Raw genomic sequence first — 17,301 nt, 5'->3', positions numbered from 1 at the left:
GGCTGTTCTAGAGGTCTTGGAGAGCAGCCTAAACACCAATCTCCACTGGTCCGAATCAGCCCCATTAAACTCTCCTCGGGCCTGTGAGATGGTGGATCGGGAGCCAATCTGGGCGGCTGGGATTTCCCTCCTCCAGGCGCTCCCGGCCCCAGGAACGACCTGGCCGTGGAGGCTTTCCAGGAGGAGACTCCGCCGTGGCCATGAGGGCCAGCCGGTGCTGCTCCTTCCCGACCTTTCAGAAGTTTCTTCCGACTGAGGAGGAAGCCTGGATGTAATGCATGGGCAGGACTGCAGCGAAGAGAAGACTTAGGGTGAAAGGAAGGTCTCTGTCCCAGCCGGGACACTGGCTGGGAGCGGCCTTACCACGCTGAGCTCCTTTCGTTGTGCTGTGACACAGTGCACATCTCACAGCGTTGCTGCAAGTGTTAATTAGGGTAATGCATGCCTGAAGTTTATATACTTTTAGTAGGTGGTTAATGGAGAAGGAAATGGCAACCCACTCCAGTGTTCTTGCCTGGAGAATCCCAGGGACGGGGGAGCCTGGTTGGCTGCCGTCTATGGGGTTGCACAGAGTCGGACACGACTGAAGCGACTTAGAAGCAGCAATGCAGGTTAAGCTCCTTCCTCCCATCCCTCCCATGCCAGGTGCGAACTCCACCTGGACTCTAGGGTAGGCCAGCTCTTGGTGCACAGCAAGACTCTAGAAAGGAGAAGAGTGGGTGATGTGTGTGTGTGTGTGTGTGTGTGTGTCCATGTGGCTCGTGAATGTACGTACGTCATATGAAGGAACATACATTTGCTATGTGTTCGGATGTAGTAGGTGAACAAAGAAATGATGTGTAATTAGCTCTGTTACTTCTGCCCCAGAAGAGAATGTGGTGGGAATCCTGATCTCAGTGTGGAGGCCGATGACTTGCAGGGCCAGTGTCAGTTTGGGAGAAGAAAAGTTCTGCGCTTTAACGGGACAAACAAGAGTGACATTTTCATACACAAGCCAGGAGTAAGAATGAATTTAATCAGTGGCAGACTGACAGACAGCACAAAAAAATTGGAATTTCGTGTTTAAATCCTGTCCAGTACCCAGAGGGGGGCATTTCTGTTGGTAGACGTGGGAGCCTCTCCAGGTCAGTCTCGGTTCTTGTGAGCAAGGGACATGGCTACTAAACAATTATCCGTATTGGTTTTCCAGGGCTTCCACGACAAAGTGCTACAGACTAGGTAAATCACAGAGCTGCACTTGCTCGTGGTCTGGAGGCCGCTGGGACGGCTCCTCCGGGGCTGTGAATGGACGGTCTGTCCCGGCTTCCTTCTTTGACTGATAGCTGGCCGCCCTCTCCTGTGTCTTTACTGCCCTCCCATCTCTCTGGGCCTGTCTCCAGGGCCCCCGTCCTGTTGGAGTAGGGCCCACCCTGTGTCCTCGCTTTACCTTGATTTCTCCTGTAAACATCCAGTCTCCAATTATGGTCACCTTCTGAGGCACCAGCGGTTAGGACTTCAACGTGTGAATTTGAGGTGGGGCTGGGGGATATAACTCAACTGAATTTCATGACAGTTCTGAAATTTGAAAGTGTCTGCCAAACGCTATGCTCCTACCTCAGCAAAAGAGGGGCCGGATGATATTAAGATGGTGACGTCTGCATCCCTGAGAGTCAGTTCTGGACCAAGGTTTGGGAAATAGGTTACTTGGTTACAGAATGTTTCTAGCAGGAGCTCACCTAAGGTCCAGGATGTACTGGAAACAGTACGATTAATTGCTCCGTGTAACCGTGATGTGACCATTCACCTGTGGGCCAGGTGAAGCCAGTGGAAGAGGCCCATCAAGTCATGCATTTGCTGGAGAATTAGCCCCAGGACAACCTGACTGCAGTTTTCAGGGAAGGTAGCTTCTGGGTCATAATCTGTGCGCCTTTTGTATCCGACCCAATACCCATGTTCTTTCATTATAAATGGGCAGGAGAGCTAAAAAGAAAACGAGAACTGAAGAACAAACAGACAAACCCAAGGCCCTCGGAGGCTTGTGTGTGTACAGGAATACTGGCTGACGGCGAGGCATCTTTGTCACGGGGACAGCCGTCATGTAAAATAGCTTGTCTCTAAGGTTTTCTTTAACCGACTTATTTTAAACTGAGTTCTATAAGCATGATGTCTTTTTGCATTTCTTTTCTAATTATAAGCTGTAGAAAATAATACATACATTGGTTTTGCTGTTGATGAAAGCTTATTTTTAAAAGACAATAATGAAGAAGGAGATTCATAGGGCGAAATGGCCATCTGCCCTGACATTCAGCACCATCCAAGCAAACACAGCAGAAGGCTAGAAGTCGAATGCAACGAGTTCCAGGAGGTTAGTATTTCCGAGACTGCTCCCCAGCTGTTTGTTTCCTCGCTGCTCTAAGCCCCTGACGGTTCCTTCAGTGGCACAGTGGCACTAGGGCCATTTATGCGATGAAACGGCGGAATCCATCAGATGGAGACGCACTCAGTCCTCGAGTGGAGACGAAGCTGATAATGGGGAGAGCACATTTTTCCACATTTTCCACAGAGGCACATTTTCCACTGGCTGGGTGTGGGTACAGCAAAATGTCAGAATGTGTTTAGTAGAGGGTTTTAGTCTTCTTTCAGCACTTGAGCAGCTCACTTCATGTAAAGACAGGACTAGGCCCTTTAAGATTTTCCCAGAGCCTAACGAATGGATTTGAACAGGCTTATAAAAATGGCTGCAAATATTTTTCTTTGCCTGTTTCAGAGCATGCTAATCAGAAAGGCTCTTTGAAAACAATATTTTTATCTGTAGCTCAAATTCATCCATACCCATTAGCTGCTCAATTAGGCAAAACAGACTTTTAGTTGCATGCCAGGGGCTTAATTTAATTTGCCTGGGATAAGCAGTTGGCCATAACTGTGAAACCCTGTGTTTTTTTAGAAATTAAACCAGAGTAGTGAAGCAAAAGCTCTTGACATTCCGTGTGGAAGCTGAAGTCTGCTGTTGTTTAGATTTTGTGGAAATTCAAAGCGATTTAGTAGGCAGCATGCAGGTGTGTTAGTCACATCTTCCTGCTCCTGTTCGCTTTCCAGTTTCTGCTTGTTTTGTTTTTGTTTTTTTTTTTCCACTCTAGTCCTGTAGTTTCTAAAGCAGAACAACGCAAGTGACATCTGTTCAGGAAGACAAAAGAAGCTTTTTGTTTGGCTGTGGCAGGATGGGTGTTTAGTTAAAGCAAGAGCAAAATAAAAGTTGTCTTTATAAATCCGTAGCCTAATGGAATTTTCTCAGATTCAAAATGTAAATTCTGTGAAATCCCTTTTCAGTCATCATCTAATGTACCGAAGTGTTTCTAGATAGTGAAACACATTTAGTCTTAATGCTAAAAGGAAAAAAAAAAAAACAAAAACATGCAAGAAACTGTTCCTCTGTTTTTAATCATTTAAAGCATCCAAACTACCCAATCCTATAAAAAGAAAAGTTAGAAGGCTGATTCCTTCTGGCATTAAAATAAGTGTATTTAGGTGTGAAGTGCGGCCTGGGAAAACAGGGGAATCCATAGCGAAGTCTGCTTGGATTGCGTGTTGCCAACCACCTGGCGCGGGGGAAGCCGGAAGGCCCAACGTGGGGCTGCGGGGGCCCAGGCGGGCTCCTCCTGTGGGCCCAATCCTGATACTGGGCTTGGATCTTATGCTGATAATAGAGCTTGACTTCAGACAGGTCACCTGACCACCTATCTCAGTTTCCCGGTATGTGAAAAATGGAAATATATATATATACACACACACACACACACATACACACATATATAAATATATATGTGTGTGTGTGTGTGTATATCCCCCAGGATTGTAATTTTCAAAGGAAAGGTAAAAGTGATTAATCCGTATTTCAGAGCAGGAGTCCAAGTAAGAGCTGCAAGGTGAAGAAGAAAGAGAAGCGGGTTCAGAGACGGGTGGACCGTGAGAGCAGGGCCGTGTGCCGGGACTAGACCGAGGATGAGCGGGAGGAAGGGCCTGGGGGTCTGAGCTCGGGGGGCGGCGTGGGGGCGGCAAGCAGGGAGCGGACCCCGGGCCCTGACCCCCGTGCGGGGCGCGCCGCCACTGCTGACGGTGCAGACGGCTAAGAAGCCTGCGGGGCCGGGGCCGGGGCCAGGAGGGGGTCGGGCGGGTAACTGTGCGGATGACCGGGTCCCCGGCCAAGCCTGCTGGGCGGACCCGTTCCGTGCAGGGGCTGAGTGCCGAGGGCTAATTGAAGAGACAGTGTAGAAGCCTCAACCACACCGGCTGTCCAGTGCCCAGCGCCGCTCAGCGAGCTGCGTGAACCCGACGGGGAGGAGGACCCGGGGGACGTCCACCCCGGGCGGGAAGCCTCCCGGTGAGTCTCAGTTGACGATTTACTCGCTTAGTCGCCGTCCAGGGACAGAGTGATCACAGGTGAGCTGCCAAACTGAGTAAACCTGAGTTATGCTAAGAAATGAACCAAAGATGGACTTCAGGCAACTTTCTGGAAAAACACAGTCTGGTGATCAGATCCCCTGGGCTGTGAAATAGCCTTTCAGTGGGAAGGGGAGGGGTGCACTCACTGAAGATATTTAAAGCAAGAGTAGCAAAAGCATCTGCTAGAATCTCATCCACGAGGGAAAATTCCATACCTGGCAAGAGCTGAGTGAGCTGCTGTCTGGGAGCTCTCACACCTCTCATGAGAGCATCTCACACCTGATGCTGAAAAGTTGTGGTCAAATCCCTGAACATTTTCACAAGCACATCTACAACTGGGACCTGTGTGACTTGACAGTCATTCCTGTGATCTCTGGGATTCAGTGCCAGCTGCGTAATTTCCAGCAGATGTGGCAAAACAGCAAAGAGCACCTTTCAGATTCATATCCTCTTTACCTCTCACTCTGGTCTTATCCTTGAGACAATCTGAGCAGATTTTTTTAAAGGACAAATTAGGTGGTGGTAGGGATGTAAAAAAAGGAAAAAGGAAGTACTCTGTTTAAAAGAGAAAGCTTCCAACCTCCTAATTTATACTGAGGCGAGAAGGATCGCAAACACCCGGGTTTTGGTACTGTAGGTGGTCTGACCATCACGGGACTGTGCCTGACCCACAGCAACTGCGTGCTGTTAATTATGCATTTGAGTTTTGGTCCCAGCCAGTGTGTAACTGCAGACCATCTTCCTGCTGCTGTCTGGTATGTTTCTGGTCCATTCCCTGTCTCTTTGCTAGCAGAACACACTATATCCTCAATAAGCCCGCCATTTGAGAAGAAATACATCTGGAGGAACTGGCAGAAGAGAAGGGGGAGAGGGGCTCCCTTGATAAGTCGGAACAGCCGCCTGTCAGCTCTGAGTCTCTGGGCCAGGCTGGTTGGGGAACAGAAGGGTGCAGATCAAAGCTAAGAAACACGTGTCTCAAATTCGTTAAAAGATGACCTTACATGATTTCCGCAAGATGCTAAGCCAGTGGCTTTGACTCACCCTCCCAAGAGTGGCATTTCCACTGTGTCACTGACGCACGTGCTGTGGGAAAAGCAAGAAGAGCCAGGGATGGGGCCTCAGAGTTCAGAGCCCGAGTCCTGCTCTGATACTGAGAGTCGCTGCTTGACTTCAGACACGTGGCTTAACTATGTTGTCTCAGTTTCCTAGTGAAAGAGGAAATAAATAATCCTTATCTTTCATATGTATCTCACAGGGTTGCTTTTATTAAAGGAGAAAAAAAATGGAAGCAATTAGTATATTTATTTGGAGAAAAAAGCACTTAGATTAGAAAAATTTGTCCTATCAAAGCTAACTCCTCGATTCATTTAGAAACTGGAGCTGATCCTCTTTTAATTAAACTCCAGCAATTCTTCATTTTCCATCCCATATTGTCTTAGTTCAGGTTGTTACAAGAAAAATACCATAGACTGGGTGACTTTTTAAAAAATCATTTATTTTTAATCGAAGGATAATTGCTTTACAGTGTTATGTTGGTTTCTAGCAACGTGAACATGGATCAGCCTTAGGTTTCCCCATGGCCCCTCCTACTTGAAATCCCTCCCACCTCCCTTCCTGTCCCACCCCGCTGGGTTGTTACCAAGCTCAGGGTTGAGTTCCCGGATAGACTGGGTGATTTTAACAACAGGAATTTGCTTCTCACAGTGTGAGGGCTGACCCAGGTGTGGCAGATTCATTTCTTGGAGAGAGCCCTTCTCCCGGTTTGCAGATAGACGCCTTCTTGCTGTATCTCACATGGTGGAGAGACATCAATACTCTAAGTCTCTTACTCAGTTCAGCCGCTCAGTTGTGTCCGACTCTTTGCGACCCTATGGACTGCAGCACGCCAGGCCTCCCTGTCCATCACCAGCTCCCGGAGTTCACTCGTAGTGTCTCTTATTATAAGGGCCCTAATCCTCTTCATGAGTGTTCTGCCCTTATAATTAATCACATTCCAGAGGGTCCACCTCCAAATACCATCACACTAGGGATTAGGGCTTCAGCTTATGATGTTGGGGAGACAGAAACATTCAGCTCCTATGGTATATAGCCCATTTTCTTTTCTTACCGGATAGTATAAAAATACTCTTAATAATTCCAATCTTAAAACAAGCCACAAGGAAAAAAAGCCTGACCCCAAGTCTCAGGTCTTCCTTCACCTACAGCCTGTTTTCACCGCTCCTCTCGATGAAGACGCTCGAATACAGCCGGCTGTCCTCGGCCCCCACTGCTGGTCTCTGGCTCCCTTTCCAGCTCACCCCACTGTGTTCTGCTCCCACCGCTTCTGGTCAGGCCCCCAGTCCCTGCCCTGTTGCCGACTCGAGTGACCACTGTACACGCCTCCTCTTTACTGAACTCTCAGCATCGTTTGACACAAATGTTTACTGCTTATTTTTGAAACACACTTCACTTCTAGACAATTGTCTGATCTTCATTCTGTATCCTCAACTACTTCTCAGCCTTCCCTGCTGGACCCACCTTTTCTTTCTGACCATATCTGTGGTATACTGGAGCTCCTAGCTCAGGGCTCTGCCTTCTCTATATCCTAAGATGATTCCATCTAGTTTTATGTCTTTAGATGTCATGTATATCCTACATCTCCAGCCTCATCCCCTCCTCTGAACTGCAAAATCACAGCCTTGTTGAAGTCTCCAGTGTCCAATAAATTTCTCAAACTTAGCATGTACCAAAAATCTACTCAGTTGTTGAGGTCAAATATTAGGAGCCATCTTTTAATCCTTTGTTGACTTGATACCCTAGATTGTATCCATCAAAAAGTCCTCTCTGTTTTTCAAGTTATACCTCAAATCTAACTACTCTTCAGTTTCGAGATTACTATTCTATTGTGTCACCATTGTCCGTCATTTGGACTCACACAAAAGCATCCTTATGAATCATCTTGCTTCTGCCTGAAACTGCCTCAAATCTAATCTCCACCCAGCAGCCTCAATGGTATTTTTAAAATCTAAGTCCGATTTTGTCACTTTTCATTTGAAATTCTCACTATGTTCCTATCATAGTTGTGTTGTGCCCGACTCTGTGTGACCCCCTGGACTGCAGCCCGCCAGGCTCCTCTGTCCATGGGATTCTCCAGGCAAGACTACTGGAGTGGGTTGCCATTTTCTCCTCCAGGGATCTTCCCAACTCAGGGATCGAACCTGCGTCTCCTGCATTGAAAGGTGGATTCTTTACCACTGGGCCACCTGGAAAGTCCCATGTTCTTATCACACCTATGATACAATCAAAACTTTTATCATGTCCAACAAGTCCCATATACGTTGGCTTTGACCTGTTTCTCTAATCTAATTTTATATTTTTGTCCTTATTATGTACTCTGTTGGGGTTATGGGATCTTTCTTAGGTTCTGTGAACATGCCAGGCTTATCTACTCCTCAGGATTCTTGCAGTTACTCTTTCCTGTCTGAGGAGTTTCTTCCAGATCTTTGGAAGAGTTTGCATAAGGACTCCTTCCCTACACATCGAACCTAAAATAGTCCTTGCCCCACCACTGGTTCACCACGATCCCTCAATCTGATTATATTTTCTTCAGAGCATTTATTGGTATCTGAAGATACATCTTGTATTGCTTTTACTTTCTTTTCTCAGTATTTCCAAATAAATGTAAATTTCCAATAGTCAAGGACCTAAAGTTTACTGTTGGATCTTTAGTGCCTAAAGAAGCCCAGCCTGTAATAGGTATCCTTCTATGGTCTGAATATCTGTGTTTTCCCCAAATTCAATTACTGATATCCTAAACCCCAGAGGTGATAGTAATTAGCAGTTGGGGACTTTGGGAAGTGATTAGGTCATGAAGGTGGAGTTCTCATAAATGAGATTAATGTTCTTTTAAAAAACTATTTTATTTTAGAACATGGTTGATTTACAGTGTTGTGTTAGTTTCAGGTAGACAGCAAAGTCATTCAGCTACACAGAGTCTTTTTTTTTTTTTTTAGAGTCTTTTCCCATATGGGTTATTACAGAATGTTGAGTAGAGTTCCCTGGGCTATACAGTAGGTTGATTATCTATTTTATATATTCTAGTGGATATATGTTTATCAAAAAACCCTAATTTATTCATCCCCCACCTTTTCCCTTTGGTATCCATAAGTTTGTTTCCGGAGTCTATGAGCCTGTTTCTGTTTTGTAAATAAATTCATTTGCATTATTTTTTAGATTCTACCTACGAGTGATATCATATGATATTTGTCTTTCTGTCTGACTGACTTCACTTAGTAGCATAATGTCTAGGTCCATCCATGTTGTTGCAAATGGTGTTATTTCATCTTTTTATGTCTGAGTAACATTCCACTGTGTTCAATGCACCACACCTCCTTTACCCATTCCTCTGCTGACGGACGTATAGGTCGCTTCCACGTCTTGGCTGTTGTAAACAGTGCTGCGGTGAACAGCAGGCTGCGTGCATCCTTTCAAACCATGATTTTCTCTGGATATATGCCCAGGAGTGGATTTGCAGGATTGCATGGTAATTCTATTTTTAGTTTTTAAAGGAACATCTGTACTGTTCTTGGAGAAGGCAATGGCAATCCACTCCAGGATTATTGCCCGAAGAATCCCGTAGACAGAGGAGCCTGTCACAGGTGGGCTACAGTCCATGGGTCGCAGAGTCGGACACGACTGAGACTGAGCGTGCTCGCCCACCTCACTGTTCTCCATAGTGGTTGTGCCAGTTTACGTGGGGAGAGTATGTTCTTGTAAAAGAGGTCCCACGGGGCTCCCCCACCCTGCGTGAGGGCATCACCCGGAGGCGCTGGCTGCACAGCAGGAGGAGGGCCTAACTGGAAGGCAACCATGCCAGCTCCCCATCTTGGTCCTCCCAGCCTCCAGAGCCATCAGCCATACATTTCTAGTGTTTATATAGGCTACCTAGCCTGGGATCTTTTGTTACAGAAGCTTGAATAGATTAAGACATGCCACACAGTCATTTTTTTGCATCAGTTAATTCACTACACCTTTTAAATTTCTTTCAAAATCGCTTTGCCGTGTTTAACTCTTGATACATCAAGAGACCAGGTCTTGTTTACGGGATCTGAGACATCTGCTGTGTTGGCTAACTGCTGTGTGCTTCTCTTGATTCTCATCATGATGGTGGGTGGCAGTTTATTTAGTGACTGACTCTTTATACCTTCTGTGTTTTTTTTCTCCCTAAGCAGTCCTAGATACGTCAGTGTATCATAGATCACAAGGGAAATTTACCAGTTGGATCTGCTTTGAAATTGGCTTTTTGGTGAAGCTATAAAAAAAAACCCAACTGGGTCCTTCTTGTTTGGTTGCTTTCCCGAAGCCCAGATGCGTCAGCTTGAAGACTGTGGTTTGAAGCAACTGGACTTGAGAATGGAGGAGAATGAGCTGGCCAGATACGAAGCCAGATCGGGGTGGTTCTGGCACAATGGAGAGAGAAGAACGCATCCCGTGGGCACAGACCCAGGTGCCACCTCCAGGCACTGCAGAGGGGCCAGGGCCTGGGAGGCAGGCGGCTACTGATGGCCTGGGGCAAGGCAAGGCGGGTGAGTGTAGGGCTGAGGCGTGTAAGCAGATGCTAAGGTGCAGGATAGAGGGCGCAGTGATAAAGGAGAGACAAGCTCCCACTCGGCGAGTCCTTCAGATAATTCTTTCTTGAGCGCTAACCAACTCTTCATTCAACTGAATTGATTTTTTAGGAATTTATTAAGACTGCCCACGTTTGGCAGTCTTTCTGATAGCTGAAATATCTGTTCTATATCCTCAGAGTGCTCACAGTGTGATGTGTTATTTGTCCTCAGTAAACCTGTGGACAGAAGTCTTTGCTAAACCAAACAGATTTGGTTTCATTTTGGAAAGATAAAGCTGATGAGAAGGTCAGGGGACTCAAGGAAGGCTCGAGTGGTTGAGTTCAGGGTATGAAAGGAAGGACCAGCAAAGAGGAGACTTGAGGAGGTGAGGTCCCTCCTTGAGAATAAAGGATTGTCGCTTTCTTCATGATGATTTCAATATTTATCAGAGGCTTCATCCATGTAACTGGTGCTTCAAAGTCAAAAGACATTTCTCCCTTCACTCTTTGGCTCACGTAGGCCCGGGAGTCTGCGCGATGGGAGAGGAAAGCTTGAAGTCAGATAGAGAGGCACATTATTTCCCGGGGTGTCTGAAAAACGTTATACAGGGGGTTTTGAATGTAGGCAAACGTTTATAAAAGACGTCCTTACCTTCTTTACATGTCTCGTATCCACTAGGACTCCGTGGAGAAGTGTGTGTGACATTCTGATTGATGTAAAACCAGCACGTGTCCCAAGGAAATCAGCAGCAGCCGTTTGAAACAGCAGACTGTATCCCTAATACCGCGGTGAACCGGGGAGGAGTTGCGGGCACGCCTGCGTTCCAGAGCACCGCGACGGGGACCAGCGTGTGATGCCGCGGCCGTGGCCGGCGGGGCTCACATCGGCCGAGGGCCGGGGGCCTTAAACAGGGCAGCTGATCTCCGTGGGGAACTTTGGTGTCGCCTCGGCCGTGGCACCACTTCTCCGTCTGAGATGGGCCCATCTGAGATGCATCGGAGACTCATTTCTGTGGTTGAAGCGTTCACCCAGAATCCCGGGGACTTCTCTACACGGACTAGAGATGCGGTTTAAATCCAGATTGTCCCCTTCAACAACACTCACTCCAGCGTTCTAAAAACATCCTGTTCCTTCCTCCCTCTGAGAGTTCATGCTATAATATGGTGGGCTAATCGTATTATCTGGCGTCACTAAGAAGGTTCAGTTCTGTGAAATATGGATTGTTTTAATCTTAGCACAGAGCCAGACACACTTTCAGCCTCCTGAGTCGCCTGCCGCTGGTTGGGGCTCCTTCGGCAACTCGCGGGGTGCTGTTTGGGGCTTGCATATCAGGCCTCAGAGAGCAGAGTGGGCATTCCACCTCCAGCGCCTCACCCTGCTCCTCTGAACAAGGCGTCCCCTGCCGCAAGGCTGCACCCCAGACCTCACCGGGCGGAACCGCTCCCGCGGCTTCAGAGGGCGCGTCTCGGGGCTTCGGGGTGGGCCTGACCCAGGTGCGGACTCCTCCTGGGAGCCTCTCTCGCCCTGTTTTGCAGGCTTGCCGAGAGGCTTGCTCTTTTACGTGACTGAAGCTGCCCCCGTTCTCTTGCCTAATGGATTCCTCCCTGCGGACAGTCTGGGAAATAATGCACCTGTCCAACTGACTTCAGGTTTCCTGGTTCATTATGTGCGCTCCCATGCATCCACTGAATGCTGTATTATAAGTCTCTGTGACCCACCTACGCATCAGGCTGGGACCTTCAAAAACCAGAAAATAACGAGCGTTGGCACGATGCAGAGAAGCTGGAACCTTGTGCACCGTCGGCGGCCGTGTCAGACGGGGTAGTTCTGGGTGAAGCAGGATGGCCATTCCTCAGGTATCAAGAGGAGAATCAGTTTGTGATCTAATAACTTCACTTCTGGAAACATATACCCCAAGAATTGAAAGTAGGATCTGGAAGAGACACCTGTATGCCCATACTCATTGCAGTATTGTTCCATTATACTTGAATATTATATTATAATAATATATAAAATAATATAAATATAATAAAATTATATTATAATTACAGTATTCTATTTAGCTGTTATACAATAGCTAAAAGTGGAAAAATCCAAGTGCCCATCAACAAATGAATGAATATACAAAATGTGGTGTGTATACACAATGTAATATGCTGCAGTGTGGCTCAATCAATAACCTCAGATATGCAGATGACCACATTTTTCCGGCAGAAAGAGAAGAGGAACTAAAGAGGCACTTGATGAAAGTGAAAGAGGAGAGTGAAAAAGCTGGATTAAAGCTCAACATTCAGAAAACAAGGAACATGGCATCCAGTCCCATCACTTCATGGCAAATAGATGGGGAAACAGTGTCAGACTATTTTTCTAGGCTCCAAAATGACTGCAGATGGTGACTGCAGCCATGAAATTAAAAGACGCTTCCTCCTTGGAAGGAAAGTTATGACCAACCTAGACAGCATATTCAAAAGCAGAGACATTACTTTGCCAACAAAGGTCCGTCTAGTCAAGGCTCTGGTTTTTCCAGTGGTCATGTATGGATGTGAGAGTTGGACTGTGAAGAAGGCTGAGCGCTGAAGAATTGATGCTTTTGAACTGTGGTGTTGGAGAAGACTCTTGAGAGTCCCTTGGACTGCAAGGAAATCCAACCAGTCCATTCTGGAGGGGATCAGCCCTGGGATTTCTTTGGAGGGAATGATGCTAAAGCTGAAACTCCAGTACTTTGGCCACCTCATGCGAAGAGTTGACTCATTGGAAAAGACTCTGATGCTGGGAGGGATTGGGGGCAGGAAGAGAAGGGGACGACAGAGGATGAGATGGCTGGATGGCATCACTGACTCGATGGACGTGAGTCTGGGTGGGCTCCGGGAGTTGGTGATGGACAGGGAGGCCTGGCTGCTGCGATTCATGGGGTCGCAGATTTGGACATGACTGAGCGACTGCGCTGACCTGACAGCGTGTGTGAAAGCTGAGGATATTGACTAAGTGAAGGCAGCCACGTGGGGACAAACGCTGCTCAATTCTACTTACAAGGGGCACTTAGAACAGTCAAATGTACAGAAACAGAAGGTAGAATGCCAGTTGCCAGGGGCTGGAGGAAGGGAAAATGCAGTGTTTTTGTTTACTGGGTGTAAAGTTCCAGGCTTACAAGGTGAGCAGAGCTCTGGAGATTGGGTGCACAACAAGGTGAATGAGCTCAACGCTACTGAAAAACGGTTAAGATGGTGAATTTTATGTTCTCTATATTTTATCACAACTAGAAGTAAAAACAGAGAAGGCAATGGCACCCCACTCCAGTGCTTTTGCCTGGAAAATCCCATGGATGGAGGAGCCTGGTGGGCTGCAGTCTGTGGGGTCACGAAGAGTCGGACACGACTGAGCGACTTCACTTTCACACGTTGGAGAAGGAAATGGCAACCCACTCCAGTGTTCTTGCCTGGAGAATCCCAGGGACGGGGTAGCCTGGTGGGCTGCCGTCTATGGGGTCGGACACGACTGAAGCGACTTTGCAGCAGCAGCAGAAGTAAAAAAAGATTTTTTAAAAAAGACCCCTATGACCAATATGAGTATCTCAGGGAACTGCTAGAATTGAACTGATGCCCCACCTTCTCAGAGTGTCACACCTCCTGACTTTGGACTGACCGTGGCTGGCCCACTGTCCCTACGTGCGGCTCCAGACTGGGGACAGAGCCTCCCCGAGCTCCATCACCCTGCCACTGACGGGCCTGGAGGGCCCCCACCACTCTGGGCCAGGGCTTTGCACATCCCTCCATTGGCCATATATCCCCCTGAGGAGTTACTGGCAGGCATCGGTTTCTATCACTTGGATCGGAGTTTTCCCTGCTGCAGGGAAGAGTAAAGTGTTCAGCGATCAGCTGCTCTGGTGGCTGTTCTCTGACGTGCTGGTGTGGCACCAGATAAAATACTCTCAAGGCTCAAACCTCTCAAGCTGTGGACAGAATTTGAAAAACAAAATCACATATTTATTTTAGAATACTTACTGTTAAAAAGACAGGAGGAAAGCTCGCCAATTTCATTGCCTCTTGAAAGCCTTACAGATAGGTGCAAACCATACCCACCTTCAAGGCACAGCTCAAATGCCAAACCGTCCTCTGAGTCCGAAATGATCAATAACTTTCCCTTTTGAATTCCCAAAGCATTTTATCTGAAGCTCTCTTAAGACGTTTTTACTTTTATCCTGGAGTACAGTTATCGATGCTCCTCCGGCTTCCGTATAGACCCTGTGCTACAGGCTCTCTTACTGCGGAGTGTCCCACAATACTTGTGCGTGCATGATGCATGTTTGCGGAATAGAAAACACAGAACTCTGTGAAAGAGTTATGCCAACTCTGCAAAAAAAAAAAAAAAAGAATTGAAAATGGCCAAGTTTCTAGCCCTGTAGCTCCTGGCTGGTGCAGATGTCTTTGGACAAGGGCTGTTTCTGGTTCTTCCAGCTCAGCCTCCCTGGGCAGCTGTGACTTGTGTGAAGCTGTTAATGAGACAAAAGCTGATTTTGCCCACAGACCCAGGCCACCATGGAATCTAATTAAGAAGCGTGGTCTTGACGAACATGTGAGAATTAGGGTTCACGTGCGTGCTAACATTGCCAGGGAGACGTTTGGAAGGAGAAAGAAGCCACACTAAGTGGCAAAAATGGTGGTTTTGGTGGCGCACGGGCGGTAGCTGCGTCCGGCCTAGGAGAATTAGACTAAGCTCCTTCGCGTGAGCAGCCAAGGACGCGCCGGCCTACAGAACACGCTCTGTCTGCGGCGTGCTCCGGCTGACTCCTGCTGAAGGTCAGAGAAAGGACGGACTGCAGATGAAGGGAAAGAGACTGTTACCAGCGCTGCTACCTGACCCTGGGAAGCTCATTTCTATTCAGAATCGTCTTCACAGAAGAACTTAGAACACACAATAAAATCAACGGAAGCCTCGTCCAGAGTGCTCTTTCTCTGAGAAAGTGGTCTCGACAAACCCTTCATGGAACACTCCGCCGAGCAGAGCGTTCTTGGTCTTCTCTCCTCGTAACTAACAGGTCCTGCTCCCCCTGAACTCTTGGAATCAGCCTCCTCACCCCACCCTTTTACCTAGACTCTCAAGTTATTTTTCGGTGCCTACCAAAACAGTGACCATGGAAACCATGGTGTTTACGCCTTCTGGTTTACTGGGGGGCTTCCCAGGTGGCCCTTGGGGTCAGAAAAACTCATGCCAATGCGGGAGGTGTAAGAGCTGCGGGTTAGACCCCTGGGTCAGGAAGATCCCCTGGAGAAGGCCATGGCAACCCACTCCAGTATCCTTGCCTGGAGAATCCCATGGCCAGAGGAGCCTGGTGGGCTAGAGTCCACTGGGTGGCAAAGAGTCAGATGCGACTGAACTGACTAAGCAGCAGGCACTGCATAATCTTGGACAACCGAGGAGTATATGGGTGAACCCCCAAAGCTGGCCGCTCTGAAGACCCCTTCTCTGTGGCCTCTATATTCCCCCTTTATGAGCTAATGGGTGGGACTTACACAGGTACAATTTTCATTATTACTCAATGTTGGGTGGTAATAATAAGCAAAGTACAGAATGTATATTTAAGTAAATTTCTGCCCATCGGGACATGCAGGGTAAACACCAAGCAAAACGGAATGAGGAAAGGCAGGGCTTAGTGGAGGAGGGCCAGCCCTGGTACCCCTGGTGCCCTCTCTGCAGAGGACCCAGGAGACACCAGCTTCCTTCCCGTGGTCTCCTCCACGCCGCCCCCCCAACCAACCCAGCCCCTCTTTCACTCCCACATCAGAAGTGCGTGTGGACTTGAGGGCTGGCTCTGGCTCTTTGGAATTCCTGAGCCCTCTGTTTTCAAAGGTTCTTGGGCTTTTCTACCAGAGGTACTGCCTTACCCTACAGTAAGCTCCCCGGGTGAGGGTGGAAACACTGATGTTGGGATGCAGAGTCACCTGAGGAGAAACTGCTTGTGTGCTGGTTCAGAGCTAGAGAAGTGTGCCCAGGTGTATCCTGGATCTCACGTGTGACGTCTTGGCTTTCTCTGTGGAGAATACAGAGGCTTTGGACTAGATTTATGCGGGAGATTCCATTTCCTCCTTTTTAATTCCTTCCCTCTCAAAATTTGATCTGATTCTGAAAGCGAGATAGTAATCCTGGGATGCTGTACTCATTAATTTGTCTTTCGAGTAGCATTTAAAGAGCATCTACTACGTGCGGATGAGTTTCTCTACAGAAACAGAATAGGGGAAATAGATACCAATATCAATATTGGCGTAAGTATCGATAAAGACACAGATGGATACATGACTCCAGAGGCCGAGAAGCCCCGTGGCCTGCTGTCTGCAAGCTGCTCGCCCAGGAAAGCCAGTGGTGCTGTCCCGGTCTGCGTGTGAAGGTCTGAGCGCCGGGATGGCCTCATGGTGCAAGTTGCACCGTGCAGACCAGCGTCTCACCTCGCACGTTTGGGCAGAGAGAGTGAATGCGTGTTCTTCTGCCTCTTTGCTCTGTTTGGGCTCTCAGAGGGTGAGCTGATGCCCACCCACTTTGGGGAGACCATCTGCTTTCCTCCAGCTCACCAGTTAAAGTGCTAATTTATTCTGGAAATCCTCTCACAGACACACCCAGAAATAATATTGAACCCAAGATCCGGGCACGTTGTGGCCCTTTCAAGTTGACACGTAAAATGAAGCGTCTCAGCACGTCTCTGAGCTGGGTACGTTCATCTATAGGAGCTGGGCCCTAGCCTCCAAGTGCAAAGCTGCTAACACTTTCCCTTCCGGGGCGCCTACGCCGGCCCTTTCTTATCCAGCCCTTGTTTGCACCTTCAGCTTCGCTTTCGCTGCTCCTCACCCGGCCGGCCCAGCCTGGTTTCACAGGTGAGCTGGACTCCCAGGCCCCGAGGGCTTAGCACGAGCTATGTCCTCTGGAGGGGATGGCCTCCTCGCATGTGCCTCTCATGCACACTTACGGTTCTGTTTTGAGCTTAAGAGCTACCTCTTCTATTTATAAAGCCTCCCTTGATTTCTTCAGTCAAATCGAAATGCTCCTGCTCTAATATATTCATAGCACTTGTATACAGACTCATATGCTTGCTGAGAAGTATGTCCCACCTCAAAACTGTCAGCTCTTTGATTGTGCTTTTTCTGCATGTAGCCCCCTTCCATCACCTATAAAAGTTTTGCCCGCTGGTTGCCAGTGGGGGGAGGTTGGCCTTTGGGCAGGAGGTCAACCCCTTCCATTGTTGTTCAGTGGCTAAGTTGTGTCCTACTCTCTACAGCCCATGGATTGTAGCACACTAGGCTCCCCA

Source organism: Bubalus bubalis, chromosome 9 (genome assembly GCF_019923935.1).
Source record: "Bubalus bubalis isolate 160015118507 breed Murrah chromosome 9, NDDB_SH_1, whole genome shotgun sequence".
Lineage (NCBI taxonomy): Eukaryota > Metazoa > Chordata > Mammalia > Artiodactyla > Bovidae > Bubalus > Bubalus bubalis.
This window is presented reverse-complemented; position numbering follows the sequence as displayed.